This window comes from Periplaneta americana, chromosome 9 (assembly GCF_040183065.1).
Source record: "Periplaneta americana isolate PAMFEO1 chromosome 9, P.americana_PAMFEO1_priV1, whole genome shotgun sequence".
Lineage (NCBI taxonomy): Eukaryota > Metazoa > Arthropoda > Insecta > Blattodea > Blattidae > Periplaneta > Periplaneta americana.
In genome coordinates this window covers 66,948,210-66,969,571 of record NC_091125.1, presented here as the reverse complement: position 1 = coordinate 66,969,571, position 21,362 = coordinate 66,948,210, and the positions used below count along the sequence as shown (strand labels likewise).

At 36.4% G+C, this 21,362-nt stretch overlaps 1 long non-coding RNA gene across 1 annotated transcript in view; it reads left to right on the top strand.

The window, feature by feature from the left end:
- Positions 1-21,362, top strand: part of LOC138705661 (uncharacterized) — a 211,965-nt gene that overhangs the window by 14,577 nt on the left and 176,026 nt on the right. The gene's annotated exons all lie outside the window — the stretch shown is intronic.

Below are 21,362 nucleotides of genomic sequence, written 5' to 3'. Positions count from 1 at the left end.
GAGAGAGTAACTTTTGTTAACAGATTCAACAAATCGGTTTTCTTCCTGATGACAAACGGTATATAATCGCGAAACTTGTAAAGAATGCAAATTTAATTTGTAGAAATTTGAGTTTATAAGATCAAGTTTACAAACTCAGATTCTGAAACAGAAGTTTACAATTTACAAACAAAGTTTACAATTTACATGAATTGAAAACATTGTGAAACAGGTCCTAAGAAGTTAAATATTACTTCGAGAACTGACTCAGATGATGCCCGCGCAGAGGAAGTACTAGACAGACTTTGCCCCAAGGACTCGGGAAAAATGTTTAAACTGTTATGACTCATTTTGGTTGTAGGGTAACTGTATTGCAACTAAATAATAATAAAAAAAGAACCTGGCCTTTAAAGAAGAACCATCATGGGTGAAGGTCAACAAACCGGGACCTGTAAACTGGTCGACTTCTCGTTCAGTTCAGCCAGTACAAAAAGAAGATTCTATCGCTGTTGCACTCTACGGAATCGGTCAGAGGCTATCTATTATTCGGTGATACAAGGCATTTTAAAATAACAAGGATAAATCATCGTCGGACGTTAGGAGATTAGTGTGTGCACTTTGAATAATTCGTTATCACTGGTAACAAAACAAACCATCTACGAATATTTTTTCCTGAGGAAATAAACCTTAGATTTACTGAATAAATATAAATAAATGTATACATAAGTAACTAAATAAAGTAAATAAGCATGTAGCTAAGTAGAGAAATATGTTTAAGTAGATAGATATTCAGTTAAGTTCTACAGAGCGTGTAAAATTGTGACAGGTGTAATTCGAAAGTAAACGAAACGTAAAAGGAAAGATCCATAACAGTTCACGAAAAGATCAGATTAGTAATATCATAGCTAGTTAAAGGAGACGGATCGACATGAATAATATAAAAATTCGTACTTAGAAGCTGAACAGGAGATAGCAAGTATACGTGACACGATTCGATCAGCTTAGAAATCAGTTGTGGTCAAACGGAGCGCACGAATAGACTGGCCTAACTCCGGTTCGAGTCTTGGAAACCACGCCCCCACTGGACAATTGACATGTTTACCGTACTCAATGCTGTCTGCCCAGTAGGGGGACAGGTGAAGTTTAACAGTGGAAACGTAATATTTTGACATATTAAAGTATTCTTAATATAGGTCTATGCCACATCACCCCAATGTTTTTAAAATAATGCAAAATAAACTAAATATAAAAGGAAGAAACAAACAAAGATATTTTTCCATAGGCTACAGCTTTTTATTATACTTTCGCAGTCTCCGAAGCAATCACTTAGCTTAATAATAGGTATTGTTTTTTTTTTTTCGTTTGGGAAAGCTTTTTAGAAAGAGACATGTTTGTTATATTCGATTAGATTCGCAGAGAGAAATTATCCATCTACAAAATGACACTTTTGCCAAAAGTATGTGTACTAATTTTGTCTTGGATGTGTATATACAGTATAACTTAAACAATTTTGTAAATTAATGTACCAGAATCTACATACTCGTAGTTTAGCTATGAAAATTGTAGCAATGTTTGCCTCCACCTACATATGCGAATAGTCTTTCTTTTCGCATATGAAGCTTGCTAGGCCTAAATTAAAATCGAGATCCAGACTTACAGCCGAGAATTTGAAGGATCAGCTCACAATTGTAATGGCTGATATTATTCTCGATTTCAGATAACTACACTTGCTGGTTGATTATGAGTAATATCATAAATTTCATGGGTTTGTTTTCTAGTAGGTAGTCTATTTCCTCATAGCACATTATTTTGATTTTGTTTCGTATATTGTAATATGCCTACATTTTTAAGTTTATAGTTTAAAATGTGTATGTGGCATGATGTATAATATTTTGGAGTCCACCGAATAGCCTATAGATTGGAATGAATACGGAGATTATTTAATTTACACTGGTGCAACGTACACTCTTCGACACAAAAAATGACCGATCTCTTGTAGCATGATTTCAAGTCTACTTCGGGCAGCGCCTGGTTCAAACAACTAGGGACAGGATGTTTATTTTGCATCTAATTTACCCCTTGCATAAATCTTTGTTCTAAATTATTATTTTGTAACACTTGATATATAAAAGATAGAAAGGGCAAACAAATCGAAGGGAAAACAGAACGCAGTCTTGCACTCGTAATCTCTCTTTTACTACACCGCCACGTTAACTCTAGACTATGGGTTTCCAGGCGACAGTTACGTGTTCTTAAGAGTCATTTGAAACATTGACAACAAATTATTGGAACTTTCCCGCTGCATGAGATATTCACGAAAGCACATGAAGTTTTCCGAAGGGGATTTGGATTATGGCTGTCGATCATTATTTGTGCGTAAGACATATCTTTGGTTTGGACCAGACATCAACATAATCATACTTCATAATACGTCACCATGCTTTGCGGGTTATCGCAAACTCGGTGAAAGCGTAACTGCAAAACTGAGCACGGCTGGCTTAGATAAACATATAGGCCTACAACATCAATATGAGATTTGATGATAGGCAATTAAAGACAGGATAATCTCAAGAGATCGCCGATCAGATTTCAAGAATACAGTGAGAGACAATAGTGACAGGTAACAAAATATGATTACTTGGAAGAAAGTGAATAAATACATTCAAATTTGATGTGAAACATTTGTTTAATAAAGAGTGGTTCTTATAGAACCGAATCCCATGAATTAGTTACAAAATGGAAACCATAACACATGTTCATTCCGAACCACTTTTAAAATGAAGCACATTTAATGTCACCGTATGTACAGACCCCAGAAAAAAAATGACCCGGCTGAATTTTTTAAGTTCAAGATTGAACGCAATGCTCGTGCTCAGTGCTCCAAAGCAGTGGTACACACGAGATCGCCTTGGCAATGATTGCAATTTATTTTACGTCGACTGTTGTCGTAACCCGAAAGGCATTTGAAAAGTTGCGATGACATCTCAGGTTATTTAGCATCTGAATGAAATGAAGGTGATATGCCAGTGAAATGAGTCCGGGGTTACTTTTTAACTTTGCTCTAGAATATGCCATTAGGAAAATTCAGGATAACAGACAGGGTTTGGAATTGAACGGGTTACATCAGCTTCTTGTCTATGCGGATGACGTGAATATGTTAGGAGAAAATCCAGAAACGATTAGGGAGAACACGGAAATTTTACTTGAAGCAAGTAAAGCAATAGGTTTGGAAGTAAATCCCGAAAAGACAAAGTAAGCCCTATATGATTATGTCTCGTGACCAGAATATTGTACGAAATGGAAATATAAAAATTGGAGATTTATCCATCGAAGAGTCGACCTGGTTGGCGAGTTGGTAAAGCGCTGGCCTTCTATGCCCAAGGTTGCGGGTTCGATCCCGGGCCAGGTCGATGGCATTTAAGTGTGCTTAAATGCGACAGGCTCATGTCAGTAGATTTACTGGCAAGTAAAAGAACTCCTGCGGGACAAAATTCCGGCACATCCGGCGACGCTGATATAACCTCTGCAGTTGCGAGCGTCGTTAAATAAAACATAACATTCTTAACATAACATCCATCGAAGAGGTGGAAAAATTCAAATATCTTGAAGCAACAGTAACAAATAAAAATGACACTCGGGAGGAAATTAAACGCAGAATAAATATAGGAAATTCCTGTTATTATTCGGTTGAGAAGCTTTTGTCACCTAGTCTGCTGTCAAAAAATCTGAAAGTTAGAATTTATAAAACAGTTATATTACCGGTTGCTCTGTATGGTTGTTCAAAAACTTGGACTCGCACTTTGAGAGAGGAACAGAGATTAAGGGTGTTTGTGAATAAGTTTCTTAGGAAAATATATGGGGCTAAGAGGGATGAAGTTACAGGAGAATGGAGGAAGTTACACAACACAGTACTGCACGCATTGCATTCTTCACCTGACATAATTAGGAACATTAAATCCAGACGTTTGAGATGGGCAGGGCATGTAGCACGTATGGAAGAATCCAGAAATGCATATAGAATGTTAGTTGGGAGACCGAAGGGAAAAAGACCTTTGGGGAGGCCGAGACGTGGATGGGAGGATAATATTAAAATGTATTTGAGGGAGGTGGAATATGATGATAGAGAGTGGATTAATCTTGCACAAGGATAGGGACCGATGGCGGGCTTGTGTGAGGGCGGCAATGAACCTGCGGGTTCCTTAAAAGCCAGTAAGTAGATTGGCAGTACTGCTTTTTACGTACGCGGATAAAGCCACCTCAGAGAAAAACACTTTGGCACGTGAATTGCTGTATTAGTTATGGAGTAACCTCATGGAAGAAACGTAAGCAACGAAAGGAGAAGAAACAGGATATAATAAAGAAAAAGAAGACGAAAGGAGAGGCACACTTTAGTCATAACAGATTATTTTTTCTTAAAACAATCAATGACCACAGTTATCTGCATTTGCACATGTAGACTTACTTCTACGAGGCAATTTAAGTTATAAAAGTACTTCTCAAGTTTTTACATCACCTTAAGAAATGGCATGATGAAATTCATACTTGAAGCAGATTGAAGTATTAACAACACCCATGCCCGATAGTTTTTTGTTTCTCCTGAAAATGTGTGTTTTAGGACAAAGGTTGTTTTTTCAAAAAACTTTTCAAATGCCAAGCATGATCTTGACCAGATCGCCTGGACTATGTACGAGCTATATAATACTCTAAATATTTTTATCTTCCTTATATTTCTCTTGAAGCGAAGTTCCCCACCTGATTTAGTACATGGAAAATCTCACTCCTATCACGCATTGAGAAATTTCCTAGTGATAACATGTAAAATTTGTCACATAAATAAGATTCTTCTAATGGATATTCAAATGTGGCTTCTAGTCCCGCTAACTCTCCGAACGCGTCATAGGGCTATTGCAGTGGCCTCCCGCACAAGCGAGGAATCGTCACTCTTCACTGATTGGCTTAGCCGTCCACTGGGAAATACGCGGCGGACAACGTTAAGCCAAGTCCCCTCCCTGTTCACCATTGATAAGGTCGTCGGAGTCAAGTAAGTGGAATTTTCTATGTAATTAATTTACGTACAAATAAAATAACATTTAATTAAAGTGGCATTGAGAAATATATATCTTCAATTGGATAGGATAGAAATTGAGAGCGGAGCTAAAAAATAGTCAGAATGAGATGCTGTAAGAGAACCAGATTTTTGAAACGATAGCTAAGGTGGAAATTGGGTCCCGAAATGCTACATCGTTCGACACACACTGGAAATAAATGTCCATAAAACATGACGACTCTAGTCCAGGGATTGTATTGAAGGCTTTAATAATAATAATAATAATAATAATAATAATAATAATAATAATATTTTACCATTATTTTCCACATTGCAGTGGTTTAACGTCGTACCGACAGGATACAGCTTTGTCGAGTGCGCTACTCCATCAGTCAGGTGCCAAGACTATGGCGGAGTGATGATACCATGAGATATGAGAAGTGATGATTTTTAATTTTATTGAGTTATTTTACGACGCTGTATCAACATATAGGTTATTTAGCGTCTGAATGAAATGAAGGTGATAATGCCGGTGAAATGAGTCCGGGGTCCAGCACCCAGCATTTGCTCGTATTGGGTTGAGAAAAAACCTCGGAAAAAACCTCAACCAAGTAACTTGCCCCGACCGGGATTCGAACCCGGGCCACCTGGTTTCGCTGCCAGACGCGCTGACCGTTACTCCACAGGTATGGATCAGAAGTGATGATGAATAGGTTACTATGATTAGGAAGGAATGAGGTCGTTAACCTTGAAATTGGTACTATCTCAGCATTTTGCCAGGAGTAACTTGGAGAAACCGCGAAAATCCCAAATCAGAATAGCCGGATGAACGATGAGAATTGTAACTATTTCACCACTGTGCTCGGATAATAATAATAATAATAATAATAATAATAATAATAATAATAATAATAATAATAATAATAATAATAATCGCCGTTTGCCGATTCCCATTCCTCAAAACTCTTTCTTCCCCATTCTCCTTTCTTCAGACCCCTGCGTGACACGACCTCCTCGACATATTGCTTACTGTAAGAAGAGATGGAGCGAGGAGAATATGCTGGTGTGGCTTCGGGCCCGTTCAGGGGCATGTCCCACAAGACCACATTTTGCGATTATACTGTTGTAGGTGAAGGGCACAGAGAGAAAGATGGCATATTAAAAAGTAGTAGTAGTAAACCAGCTATAACGGCTGGGGAGATCATTGTGCTAACCACACGATACCGCCATTCTGGTTGGATGATCGTCCACCTCTGCTTCGGCATGTGGACGTGAGGCCAGCAGCCGGATGGCAGGTCTTGGCCCTTCGTGGGCTGTAGCGCCATGGATTTACTTTTACTTTAGTAGTAGTAGTAGTAGTAGCAGCAGCAGTTTTAGAACATTCAATGATGCTTTCAACTCCGGAGGTTATTCAGCTTTGAAATTAGACGTGGACGGGAAGTGGCTAATTTTGTTTGGAGTCCTCTGTCAGAGGCATAGTTTCCTTTCAGACTGCTTAACTTCGCTTCTGGAGAATTTATACTAAGGATTTTATCGCCCTTTAAAATTCACTGCCATCAGCAGGGTTTCAGCAGTGAATCTCGGATCCAAGATGATAACCATAAGACTATCGTGAATGACAGCATGTCAAGTAATTTAACCCTTCAGTATCACTATCATTATGCAAGACATCGACAGCAAATTTAGGGATCCGTACGGTTACTTGCTTCGTAGAATTTTCTAATGAATTCTATGCAATTGGTTTCTTTGAAGGACAATACAGCGTTCTAGTTTTCCGCTTCTCTTTAAATTTTTGTTAAGGATTATTTTGCAACTTATGATGAAATTGAGAAAGTATAATGGAGAATTTTTACATGTCGCAAGTCTACAACACGGACCTCCCAGCTTTATTTACCTTTCGGAGAAATCCGTGCCAAGAAATTTTATTGTCCCTTAAAATCCACACCCCGAATTAGAACATATAAATTTCGCCGTTTAGTATGGTAACCGCTACATCACCGAGGTCAACATAAACATTTTCGGGTACCTAAGTTATATGAGAAGAATGATTTGCAAGTTTTACTCGTATTAGTTCGCGATATTAGTTTATGAAATATCTCATGCGTATTTTATTTGAGAATAACGTGCTCAGTATTTGAATTGCCAAATACGGTATTGTATGTGGTAAGAAACTACAACGTCCACACCTGTGGAGTAACGGTCAGCGCGTCTGGCCGCGAAACCAGGTGGCCCGGGTAAGTTATCTGGTTGAGGTTTTTTCCGGGGTTTTCCCTCAACCCAATACGAACAAATGCTGGGTAACTTTCGGTGCTGGACCCCGGACTCATTTTCACCGGCATTATCACCTTCATTTCATTTAGACGCTAAATGACCTAGATGTTGATACAGCGTCGTAAAATAACCCAATAAAATAAAAAAAAAACTAGAAACTGGAACTGTTTTCAATATGAAAATTATTTTAGTGGTAAGATAAAACATAATTTTGTTGTGGTCGTTGATACCAAGTGCAATTATAAAGATAGACTAACTTTTCGAATGCAGTACTCCCACTTCCCACTGGTGGATGGAGTTTAAAGTCCGAGTTTACTCGATCCAGTTCATTCTGATCGTGATCTAATGTGCATATTGTACGCGGTCTACAGGAATATAAATAAGATATAAACGTAAGGCAGAAATAAAGGCATTATCATAAGGAAGAATTCGCCTTTTTGAACTGCCAGTAAGATCTTCTGACGCGACCAGATAGGCAATGTTTTTCTGCATTTATCAGCGAAAAATAAGGATTTGTCACAACAAGGAAGAGAAATTAAAATGTGCAGGGAAGTGAGAACGCTATTCTTAAACCGATGCATCCACATGCCAATACCACATCCTCTTCACTTGACCAATGCGATATTTGTTATTCTTCTCGAGAAAAGTCTGCACATCCTGTCAAGAAAGTGATAGGAAATAAAATTCCTTGTAAGATGACTCACTAATTTTGTCATGGCATGGGTATATTTCTTCGTTGAAGGTACGTACATTTTAAGCTGAATTTTGAGGTGTACATACAAATGCAATAGTCATCGGAAATTATTGTTTAATGCTCTGTTGACCTTTTCGCTCCCTTTTTCTATGTTTGCCATTATTTACAAAGATTCATATCCGTTTATTGTTCCTTTATCTGTGTTAATTTGTGTATAAGTTTGAAGATTCTAGCTGGATACATTTTTAACAAGAAAATTCTGTACATTCAGGCGCGAGAAGAAAATGCCATAATCATCACAGACTAAACAAATTAGGTCGAGAAGCCAATCCCCCGTTTCCTTCGGTCTTTCATAATCTACTTCCTGTACAGACAGACAAACTTGTCAGAATGGGTAAAACAATGGAAATAGTTGCTTTATGTCGTCTTTGAAAGCGAGTTATGAGTGGTCATGATTGGACACATACTAGATAATACTCGTGTGTGTATATATATCGAAAAGGATCATGGAAATGGGTTACTTTGGGTTGTCCTTAGAGTGGGTTATGAGTGGACAGTTACTAGAGATGAACAACGATCGAGAAAGTTAGACTAACAGCGTCCGCAAAGCCGAAAACCCGCACAACAATGTTGTATACGTTGCGTCGTTGACGTAAAGTCTGGTTGTGAGTGTTTCGAGACGTCGAGATTGATCACTCCCGAAGTCGCAAACGTCAAGCAGCCTTGAATCGCCACAGTTGTTTATACCTGACTGAACTTTATCTACTTTGGCAACTGTTATATAATGTATAAACAATCAAGTAGCCTATTTGAAACATCATCTCTACCTTTCAGTGTATAATAATCCGTTCCCCAATCTCTATTTAATTACTAGGCCCTTATTAAAAGGCTAGGAATTTTCTTTTCATATGTTTGAGATTAAGTGTGCAATCTCAAGTAAAAAGATATTAACGTTTTGTTTTATGTTTCTTAGAAATGCAAATTTATTTGAGAATTGTTTTTTTTTTTATATAACCATAGGTAATATCATATAACAAAACCGGAACATTTTGATAACTAAGATACTGTTCTGTTTTGTCTTTTGTCTCATTTAAACATTTACAATATTATTTATTTCAATGATATTATGTGTAGTGCGGTAAGATACAAAGAAATTGGTGAGACTTCAAATCAAACGTCGAACTTTTACAATAAATGAGAGTAACACAATTTTGAAAAAAAAAAAAAATAGTAACATAAAAATCGAATAGGATTGAACATGTAAACCAAATGTCCAAATCTAAATTGCCAATATCAATAACAAAATATATTTCAAATGGAGGAAGAAAGAAGCGCCGAAAAATGAATAAACTGATATGTGCATTCAAAGGCCGAAACAGGTCAACAATGGCTAATGTCCTTGAAAGCTTGATGATGGTTGATGATGATGATGATGATGATGATGATGATGTTGACTAATATTTTGTAGAAGCCCACGCATAGTATAGGCTTAATAAACTGGTAATATTTTATAGGTTTTCCTGCTTACTATGCACTATTACTTTCTTATAAATAGGCGTATTGAAATCCCATTCTTTGAGCCAAAAATATAACTAGTGACGACACAGCTACTTTTTTCTTTTTTCTTCCTTTGTTTTTCTTTCTTTCTTTTTTTCTTTTCTTCTTTTATTATCTGAAACATCCGCCCCTTCTTTAATCCTTGTTATCCTGTTATCACCTTCGTCTCAAACATATTCATTAGGCCTACCTTTTACTTAGTTTACAAATGACTTAGGCCTATCAGATTGGCCACAAGTTGTTGTCTTGATTTTTCCAATCGTCATATGAACATCATTTGATTCCGGGTGTAGGCTATTAGGACTACACAAATTTAGTTTGTGGCATTATTCGTCCCACTAACGATAGAGGAAATAATTTCGTCATCCGTCTCTTATCAAGCGATTCCAGTGAATGCACAAGAAAAAGGGAAATAGATCCGGTTTGAACTACTACTGGACCCATTCCCATTTGCAAAGCTCTGTGGAAGATTCTGAGTAAACTTAATCGGTTTCCTTCCATGTCAAACAATATATTTGTGGCGGATGATTGAATTTCATTTACCCAATTTTGTTTACAACGTCATGTCGATTCTGACGAGGAATTCAGTTTCTTGAAAACCGAAAGCATAAAATCTGAAGAAAAAAATCAATTATAATGTTGAACTATCTAGACTGGTACTTCTTATAGAACACATTAAATAAATTTTCTGATCACGAGAAGTCTGAATGCGAATTTAAACCACGGTTTTCAAGGGCTGTAACGCCAAGAAAGATAACTATACTATAACAATTTAGACCTACATTTTACTATATCGCAGTACCAGTCAGGGTTCGCCAGGGAAACGGACGATTTTAAAGTACGCGCTACAGAAACATTGTAGGTGATAGAAGGTATTGTTATCTGTTGTTATATTGCCGAAACTATGCCATTTACGCAGCGTTACATGATCAGTCGCCATGGAACAATGGAACAGTGCACAGCATGCATATGAAGGGTTCAGAGCCATAGTAGGCCAAGCGCCATTTATTAAAAACGGAGAAAGCAAGGGTTAAAATTTAGTGAATGCCGTAGTTTAATGAAGATTGACATATAATTTAGTTTTAATGTGTATATCTTATATTACTTGCTATATGTTTCCATTGAATTGTAGTAATAACTTCATTTTAACCCTTGTTTTCTACGGTTTTAGTAAATGGCGCTCGGCCCACTATGATTCTGAACCCTTCATATGCAATCAGAGCGTTTTACAAAAACAACGACAATTACAAAGTTGCTAGAGAGATTTTCGTACACATTTCAATATCGGACATCATTATTCGGTACCTAGCGCACATGCGATCAAATTATGGGTTACAAATTTCGAGGCCACAGGATCTGCTATGAAGAAAAAGCCACTGGGGGAGAAGTAGAACTATCCGTACGCCAGAGATGTCAGTGTTGCATTTCAGAGAAGTCCAATGCGTTCAGCTAAACGCCATGCAATGGCATTTGGAATGTCTCAAACTAGTGTATGTAGAATTTTGCATAGTGATTTACATTTTGAATCCGCATAATATTCAAATCGTACAGCAGATACAGCCACGTGACCATGAAAATCATGTACACTTTGTTCGCGAGTTTCTGTTGCAGTTGGATGAAGATCGAGAGTTTTTTTTAACAAGGTATGGATGACTGATGAGGCATATTTTCAGTTGAAAGACTTTGTAAACAAACAAAACTGTCGATATTGGACGGCTGAAAATCCGAAACAGTTGCAGGAACGACCTCTTCATAGTGTCCTGTTCTCCAACCAGGAGATTAACCGTGAAAGGAATGTGCTTACTATTGCGTCATCTATTGGAGCGAAGTAGATAGATAATATTACCGTTATAACGTCAGTTTAAAAAACATGCGCTCTCCTGCATGTTATTTCCTGTATGGAGGGATTAAAAGACCAGGAAATTAACCGTGATATAATTTTGTAACTAAGGTAGTGTAAATATGTGTGATATGTGTCTATCAGTGTTATCGTTTGTGCTTTGACAGTTAGTCAATGGAGATGCGTTTACCCACGTGTGTGACCCTATGAGATCAACATTCATTCATAGCATCACCCCGCTGCGTCTCATTCCCCTGAGACTTTCTCCTGGTTGGAGTACAGTACGCGTGACTGTGTGCTGTTATATAGACATGATTCAGACTTTCTTCAGTGGTCAAGCAGCAGATTATCCTCATGTAAACTGGTTTCAGCAAGATGGGGCTACTACTCATACATCCAGAAACTCCTGAACGCCATAAGGTTACTTTTTTCTAACCAAGTCATTTCGTACAGAGGTGATATTCCTTGGTCAGTAAAATCCCCTGACTTATCTGTATGGAAATCGTCCAGGAAATGTTGCTGGATTGAAAAGAAAAATTCGGGAAGAGATCCAGAATATTCCCCAAGATATGTTGCGCAGTGCTATGCATGATCTGCGTCCACGATGTCAAGAGTGTCTACGCAAAAATGGCAGACATTAACAGATGTAATATTCAAAACATAGTTACATCAGAACTACAGTGCGTTATCTTGACAAACTGTGGTTTCGAGATAAACTAAGTTTTAAGTTAGCTTCATTTTGTAGATCAGTAGTGCTTGTCAGTTTCTTGTTGTTTTAGCTTCATATTAAATCAAAAGTTTGTTTACACATTGCACTTGATGTTCAATAGCAATTTTTATCCTCATTATTTAAAATATGATTTTTGCAAGATATCCCACTGTTGTTCTGAGGTAACGAAATGGCGTAGTATATACATCGTTATCCTGTATTTGAAATTAAATACGAACCATTGGTTACAGTTATAACATTGTGCCCTTTCCCTAGCGAACCCTGTATTTTGTCTATAATATGAACATTTTGAAGACAGACCACACTTATGACTTCCTGTGTATGGGTCTTCATCCATTCAGTTCAAGAAGTTACACCTCAAAACCGAAGTGAAAGAAAACAGTACAGATCTTCGAACCACTTATAATGTGTTATCTATATAGGCTACGTTGAGATCAGGTAATGATGGTCAGTTGTAAATGTTACATAAGAATGCTATTAACATATACAAGGTAGCCCACATAGAATATTATAACTTACTTTTTCTTAAATTTATCAAGAAAACTAATTGCTGATTTTTCTAAATCTCATTAGAGAAGTGGACCTTTCAGATAGTGGCATGAATGGCATTATGTTGGGCCTCACTCATGGGGCAAGTGGAGCACCTCTGATATTTTGAGTTAAATGATAGACTTTTTTTTTTTTTAGATATTCTGGTTTTCCTCAGCAAATCGGACAAATTTGTTTTAATTTTCTTTTCTAAAGTGGGGCCTTATGAAATTATAGGGTATTTAAAAATGATGGATAGTAGGTTTCTTAATTGGTTTATTTTACGAAGTTTTATCAACTTCTATTGTTATCTAGCGTCTGAATGAGATTAAGTTGATACTGCCAACGAAATGAATCGATGATCCAGCGCCGAAAGCTATCCAGCATTTGCTTTTATTGGGTTGAGGGAAAACCCCTGAAAAATCCTCAACCAGATACCTTGTCCCAACCAAGATTTCAACCCAGGCCTGCTCATTTCACAGTCTGACATGCTAACCGTTACTCCACAGCGGTGGACTGTATAGTAGGTAAAGATACGGAATAAATAGTAACAATTAACCAAGCAATTATTTTTCATAATTTATTAAGTGTTCAAAGTGACCTCTATTAAAATCTAAAGACTTAATACTGCTTTCACGAAGGCTTTCTTCTATTCCTTGCCAACATAAATGGATTAATAGTGCCACATGATTCACGTATTCGTTCCTTCACATTCTCTCTGGTGGCAGGTGCTGAATCTATAGAATACCAGACTGCCACGCAGGCGGCCCAGGTTCACAGACAAGGTCTTCTCGGGGTCTGTGTTATTTTCAAACAAGCTGTAACTTCTTAAGATCTAGTATTAGAATAGTAATATACGTTACAAGAGCGGTATGTTGACGTTTTCATGGTCGAGGAAAAGATTGAAAAAGCGAAACGTAGTTGAGCTTTTTTAATTTCCGAGAACATGAAAACAAACATACCGCTCGTGTATCGTACATTATTTTGTGCGAAGATCGTTTATTACATACCTGAAAGACGAATTTCTAATTAGTTGCAATGAAATCTCCATGTTGGTTTCTGTTTAATGACGGCAACTTCGGAACACCAAAATATCTTTCTTCAACATTGTTGCTATAAAATGTTTTCCGTGTTTACTATACTCCAGCAGGCCGTGATATACGTCTGTCTTTTTTTCCCCCCCAGTCTATAAATGCGAACTTAAAACAAACGGTAAGGTTAAGTAATGATTTATTTTTCATTTTAATATTTTAACAATATTATTTATATAACATATTGCAGTAATAACATCGGCATCTGGAATTTTGTTGATTTTTTCACGGCTTCCTTAATGTTACTTGTATCAGGAATGCAATAAGTTTCGTGGAGTAGTAGACTTTACTTAATTTTTGCAAATTTTTAAAAACAATAATTAACATTGCAATTTAGGTGAAAGTGCAGTGGTAAGTTTCCAATTTATAATTATTACTATGTTAAACGTCTCTAAAAATAATATGTTAAAAGCCTAAAGCAGTAAAATGAATGTCGCGCTTAAGCGGTAAGAAGAGGGAAATTGTTATGTGTGTTACGTTGGGAATACTGAATGTGGTATTTCACACTTACCGTGTATTGGTTCTGTGCGGAAAACAAGCAAATACGCACGATCTCGCACAAAAGAATGTTTCAGACAAAAGTTGCCACTAGTTGAGGAGAATCAGAACATATAACAATTTCCACCATTCCATTCAAAATATCAGAGCTATCTGGAAATATGCCTCGTGTCCCATGAGTGAAGCGCAACGGAATGCCGTCCATGACACAACATGAAAAATCGGCATTTAGTTTTATTGATCCATTTAACTTGTAACACTTTATGTGGGCCATAAACTTCATATTTATTTTAAACGAAAGATGTCAGTTGGTTGAAGGTGCTCACCTGTTACATTGTAATACCTGAGGTAGTTGATATAGCTGGGGAAATAGAAGGCAGAAGACATAAATAGTTGTACAATATACAATTAGGTCTGCCATAATAACATAGCAACATATCCCGAAGCATATGTTTAATTAGAAAACCAAAGTAAAAAATATTACCAGACTTTGAAAGTCACAAGCAGGTCAGCAACTACAAAATAAAGGGCGAAGTTGTCTTCAGTAGTCTTGTGTTTATCATGTTTGCCATATCCGAAGTTCGTGGGTTCAAATCCGAAATAGGATGATTGATTTTTAATGGGGACAAAGTTACGTGGCAGAGCTTTGTTTGGAAGAGAAGTAAAGAAACTCTTTCCCTCCAAATTAAACAGATCTGGCATTTCTCGCTCACGTGAAATTTTGGAGATAGGACAATGGGCCCAAATAATAGATGTAGTATGCATCGCTCTATGTTAGCCTCAACTTACAATATAATCGAACTGTACTAACTTTTACAGTTCTGGATGATCGGGTAAAGACGATATAGTGTCATGCAATATTCAAACATGAGAGGGGATATCAAGATACTACAAAATTCGCCCTATCCTTAGACATCCAACAATACGTAGAAGTGAAACATGTAAACTATAATAATTGAGTCCGTTGAAAATCGGTAAGAGGCCTTATTTTCGGTTCATGTTTGCCGAGTCTTTGTAGAGTGAAAATTCGCTTTGCGCTTCTTCAAACTTTCCCTTCTTTACATATGTTCGGTGCATTTCTCCTTAGTTCCTTCTTTCCTGCGCCTTTATGCTTTAGCTATATAAGGCTGTCAGATACATATCTTGCGAAGTTAAGTACAGTAATGAGTACATGTAATTTTTCTTGTTAATATGACTAAACATTCACAAAAATATAAGTATAAATAAATAAAAAATATATATTAAAAACGCATAAAACCGATTAATATTGTGCAATATTCAAACATGAGAGAGGAAACAAAGACATTACAATTTCGTCTTATTCCATATGAAAAACTTATCGTAAGATATGTGGTCAAATTCTTAAGCGGTTTAAAATAGTGTCCTGCAATGTTCGAATATGAGAGCGGCAACCATTACAAACTTCGTCTTATTTAATATGAAAAACTAATCACAAGATCTGTGCTAAAATCCTTAAACGGTTAAAACATGAAAGGCTGGAAGTGGAGGACAGCGAATATGTTTATAACAAGGTGGAACAAACACGACAAAATTCCTTCTGCAGGTCGAATATCGGCGAATATCGAACTTTGTCATACTCGACAAACTAGAATCAAACATGGTGCCTGTAATGCACGATGCTAATACTTCTATCATGCATATAGTCATTCATCTATTGTTACTGAGCAACTGTGGTTTATTTCAATGTTATATGCAGAATGTAATTATAGCTACTTTCTGTCGGTAATTGGTATAGTAACAACTGACGTATCTTTAAAACGTAATGTGATTTGCCTATATGTACGTATATTTCTGTGAAAGTTTAAATATATTTTTGTAATAAAAATTACCTGTCCTTACATATAAATAAAACTTTACAAGATTTCTTCTTAAATCCTTAAACAGCTAAAAGCATGAAGGGATGAGAAGGAAGAGTAGGAGAAACCAGCGAACTTGAAGGGGCAAGTTCGAGCGAGCTGGTCTGATCCGCTTCTTCAAAGCAGACTTTGGTTTCTGTAGCGCTCAGCAAACTTGAACCGAAAATAACACTTGAAATGCACAACGTGAAACTTAATGCGAACAACTTAGAGGGCTTGCGGAAGAGAAAAGATGAATTGAGTACCCGATTAAAAACGTTTAATAACAGCTTTGGCACATTGTTCTACAAAAGATGGACAACATAGCAGAAGAACAAATTAGTTGATAGGTTTTAATTGTTAGTAATAATTGAGTGTTTTAATTATATATATATAAAAGTGTTTTACATGTTATGTTCAAATCATCAAGGGTACACATTATATGTCTCACTTACACAGTTCATGTGCATCTATTTGAAAATGTAATTAAGCAAACTTTCATACATTTGAAAATGGCACATCAGTGCCGAAAACGTTCATGTTATAATCAATTTATATAAAATTAGATAAGCACAGACGGCTCATGTCAATTTAATACAGTATTATGGATTAAGCCTTATAAGGCTCGTTCCGGTCTCATTTTTTTAACACTGTTGACCCCATTTTTTTTTCGGTCTACCAACATTTCTTCTACCTATTGGGTTATAGTTCATCATCAGTTTTCGTATGGGACTTGCTTCCATTCTTTGTATAGGCTATGTTGTTTCCAATCGTTTCTATATTGTTTTATTCTGTCTATTAATTAAAAAATGCTTAGTTCCCCCCTTATATCTTCATTTCTTTCCCTAGCCAGTAAGGTGTAACCTGCAGCAGATCTCAGAAATTTCATCTCTGCTGCTTCTATTATTCTTTCTTCCTTTTAGTCAGGATCCAAAATTCAGACCCATGAAGCAATATTGGCACTGCCATTATCTTATAAAATTTAATTTTCGTTTCTTTTCTAATATTTTTTAGGGATCTATTAATGACACCGCATACATAGCTGAATTTATTAATCTTGTTTCGAATATCTTCATTCTTCATATAAGAAATGTTGCACCCAAGGTAATTGAAACAAATTTATCTTTCAATAATTTTTTCTTCCAAGACAATTTTGGCTCTTGATGTATCTGCTCCTCTAAATGCTAAAACTTTTGTTTTGTTAATTGAAATATTTAAGCTAAAACGTTTAGGCCTACTTATATTATTTAGCCCTCTGTGCCCCGTTTTCAGAACTGGATGTTAAAACTTGGTCGTCCGCAAAGAGCAATTATTATTATTATTATTATTATTATTATTATTATTATTATTATTATTATTATTATTATTTCCACCGGAGTAGCATAGGTGGTACGCGCATTTCCCTGCTAATCGAAGGGTGCGCTTGGAAATATGTTCGATGCCCACTTGGGCTGATTATATGATTTGGATTTTTTACTCAGTTTTCGCCAACTGTAGGGCGAAAGTAAGTAATTCACGGAAAATCTTCGACCTCATCTCGCCAAATACCATCTCGCTATCACCAATTCCATAGATGCTAAATAACCTAGTAGTTTATATAGCGTCGTCAAATATCAGACTAAAATGATAATGATGATGATGGCGACGACAACAACAGCAATGGTGACGAATGCGAATATAGGTACTCGGAGGAAAAGGCGGCTGTGGGAATTTTGCCAAGTGTCGATTTGCTCAGTTATTCTATCACTACTGTTTCATTTGCATAATCAAGTCATCGCGTCTTTTTAATCTTTTCCGCTATAAATGGGCATAAAATAAGTAAGAAAGGGCTATGAAATTAATTACACTCAATACTTAATGGCACTCGAGCTTGCTTTCTCATTACAGAGGCCCATAAACCTTGGATGTGGATTTACAAAGTTGTCGGTTGTGCAACAAAGGAAGTTGTAAACTGTCTTAGTACAAAGTCTATGCTGAGCGATAAACCGCCACGCTAAATGAACATGTCGCTAGAACTACTTCGTACACAGCTTCACCGATTTGCACTCTAATTTGCATAGAAACGACTTGTTCCTTAAACGAATAAATTATTACGATATATACCCGTAGCATAACTTCATTCTTCGAGGTTATTCTCATAAATTCTAAAACTAGGTACGGTACTGCTTCTCATTATAAAAGTATACTACTTCTCATTATACCAGGGCCGGGCATGAGAGCGGCTCAGTCTAGCCGGCCAGAGCTGCTCTCGCTCCGAAAGTCACTTCAATTCCAAGCCAGAGCAGAACGCTCACGCAGTGGCGGACTCGCATTACAGCTACCTTCACTGCATTAATGTAACAAGAGCCACGGTTGTTCTAGTCATTCAGTCTGTCAGTACATAATAGTTTATAAGGATATTACATAAATCCATTGTACATTACAGAATTTATAACACTCTTATTAATTTAATGAAATAAACTTCGCTCTATGCACACACACAAATCATTACGCTTATTTACATAACCCATACGCACATACTGCAACCTCCTCACCACGGTCCTACGAGAAAGCATATGGATTCCACTTCCCCTACTTGCTGTGGACAGAGTTCATCTGCCAATGTAATTAAACATCGTTTGATGAATTCACCTTCGTTGAATGTTTTCAATTCCTTTGCAATTTCGTGGCAAATTTTGTAGCTAATTCTCATGGCCGATTCACTAAGTGCATTATTGTCATCCTGTTAATATAGGCCTATAATATATGATTGATATGATATAATATAATATAAAATAATGTAATGCGACATATGATATGAAATATAATATAATATAATATAATATAATATAATATAATATAATATAATATAATATAATATAATATAATCTGATGCGATGCGATATATGATATATAATATGATATGATATGATATATGATATAATATAATATAATATAATATAATATAATATAATATAATATAATATAATATAATGTGATGCGATGCGATATATGATATGATATATGATATGATATATGACCATAAATTAATACAACTTAAAGAAAATGTTTCTCAGGTACATTATATTAGAGTATCTATTCGATATTTATATTGCATTATAAGTTATTATAGTACATTTAGTAATATATAATTTTAAATTATAGAAATATTATGATATATCATAGTATAGTATATTACAGTTCATGATATATAATATTATATATTATATATCATAATACTTGTATAATTTAAAATTATATATTACTAAGTGTATAATAACTTATAATGCAATGCAAATATCAAATAGATACTCTAATATAATGTACCTGAGAAACATTTTCTTTAAGTTGTATTAATTTATGGCGTTCATTACCAACATATTTGTCATATTCAGTAGCATGTTGTAAAGAATAATGTCGTTGGATATTGAACTTCTTAATCAGTTGGAGTGTTTTATGACAAATTAAAAACTTTGCTAACCCACTGCTCTCTACGAAAAATAACTCCTCCTCCCATGATACATTAAAAGCATTGGGAGTAGCGGTCGGCTTTAGTCTATGAGTGGAAGCTCCGTCTTCAAAGTTCGCCTTCATATTGCAGAGTCACCACTGCACCGACACTGAATGACGTACAGTATGCATATGTCACATCGTTCGCGAGACCCGCTCTTTAAAGCACACAGCGCTCATTTCTCAGAATCACGTAATGTTCCCAGCCCTGCATTATACGATGTATAATGACATTATTGTAATTCTCATTACATGAATAGGGAAACTATAATACAGTGACTGTCAAAAAATATAATCTTGAAATTTTCACGGAAATATTTTGTACTACAACTGGTATCGGAAAAGTGTTATTTCTATTGCACTCTGATTCTCCGCCTAAGAGTTGGTCGGATTTTGTTTCGTATCAGTTATTCAACGACTTTGTATCAAATACGCAGTTCTCTAGCGTCGGCAAAATTGGTGATATCGAGACTGTATTTGACGAGATGAGCCTAGGAAAGGCCAAATGATTACCTGACATTCGCTTAACGGTTAAAAAAACTCCGAGAAAATTCAACCAGATGATCAGTCCAAACAAATTTCTAACCCACGCCTCAGAACAACCTTGACGTCACACTTACTTACTTATGGCTTTTAAGGAATCAGGAGGTTCATTTCCGCCCTCACATAAGCCCGCCATCGGTCCCTATCCTGAGCAAGATTAATCCAGTCCCTACCATCATGTCCCATCTCCCTCAAATCCATTTTAATATTATCCTCCCAACTACGTCTTGGCCTCCCCAAAGGTCTTATTCCCTCTGGCCTCCCAACTAATACTCTATATACATTTCTGGGTTCGCCCATACGTGCTACATGCCCTGCTCATCTCAAACGTCTGAATTTAATGTTCCTAATTATGTCAGGTGAAGAATAAAATGCATGCAGTTCTGCGTTGCGTAACTCTCTCCATTCTTCTGTAACTTCATCCCTCTTAGCCCGAAATATTTTCCTAAGCACCTTATTCTCAAACACTCTAAACCTCTGTTCTTCTCCCAAACTGAGAGTTCAAGCTTCATAACCATACAGAACAACCGGTAATATAAATGTTTTATAAATTCAAACTTTCAGATTTTTTGAGCAGACTGGATGATAAAAGCTTCTCAACCGAATAATAGAGACTTTTCGCACCCTACTGAGAAGTCCGCGTTAAACGTTATTGTGACGTCATTAATCTCACATCCAATCAGAAGATAATACGTGTCAGAGCCTTGATAACGTTGCGCTTATCCGAGCGACCCGGTGTGGTTATTTGTGCACAAATAACGTGATCAATAACGCGAGTGTGTTAAGGAAATAAAATTTGCAATAATGGCTACACGACTCAGATTTACAATTAGCGATGATATCTGTCTTCTTCGGGAAGTGTTAGCAGTTAATCCTTACGAAGACAGCAGTAGGTGGAGTGACATTCATAATAAAATTCGGGAAGGAACGGGAAAGGACTTCTGCCTTCGTACAATGAAAGACCACGTGCAACACCTCGTGCAGTTGTGGAAGAAAGAAGACAAAGCAAATCTAAGGAAGTAAGTAGGTCTATATAATATTCTATTTATAAGTTAATGAAATGTGAAAAGAGAAAAGATTAGTGAAACATGATTGTGCGAAAGTGATGCACTGTTTCCTGCTAACAGGGCCAATCGACAGCAGGGAAAATTTTAGGCCTACATTACTGTTTTCAAGAATCTACAAATAAAATCGGAGTGTCTTTCTGTAATTTCAAAATAATAAATCCAAATATATATA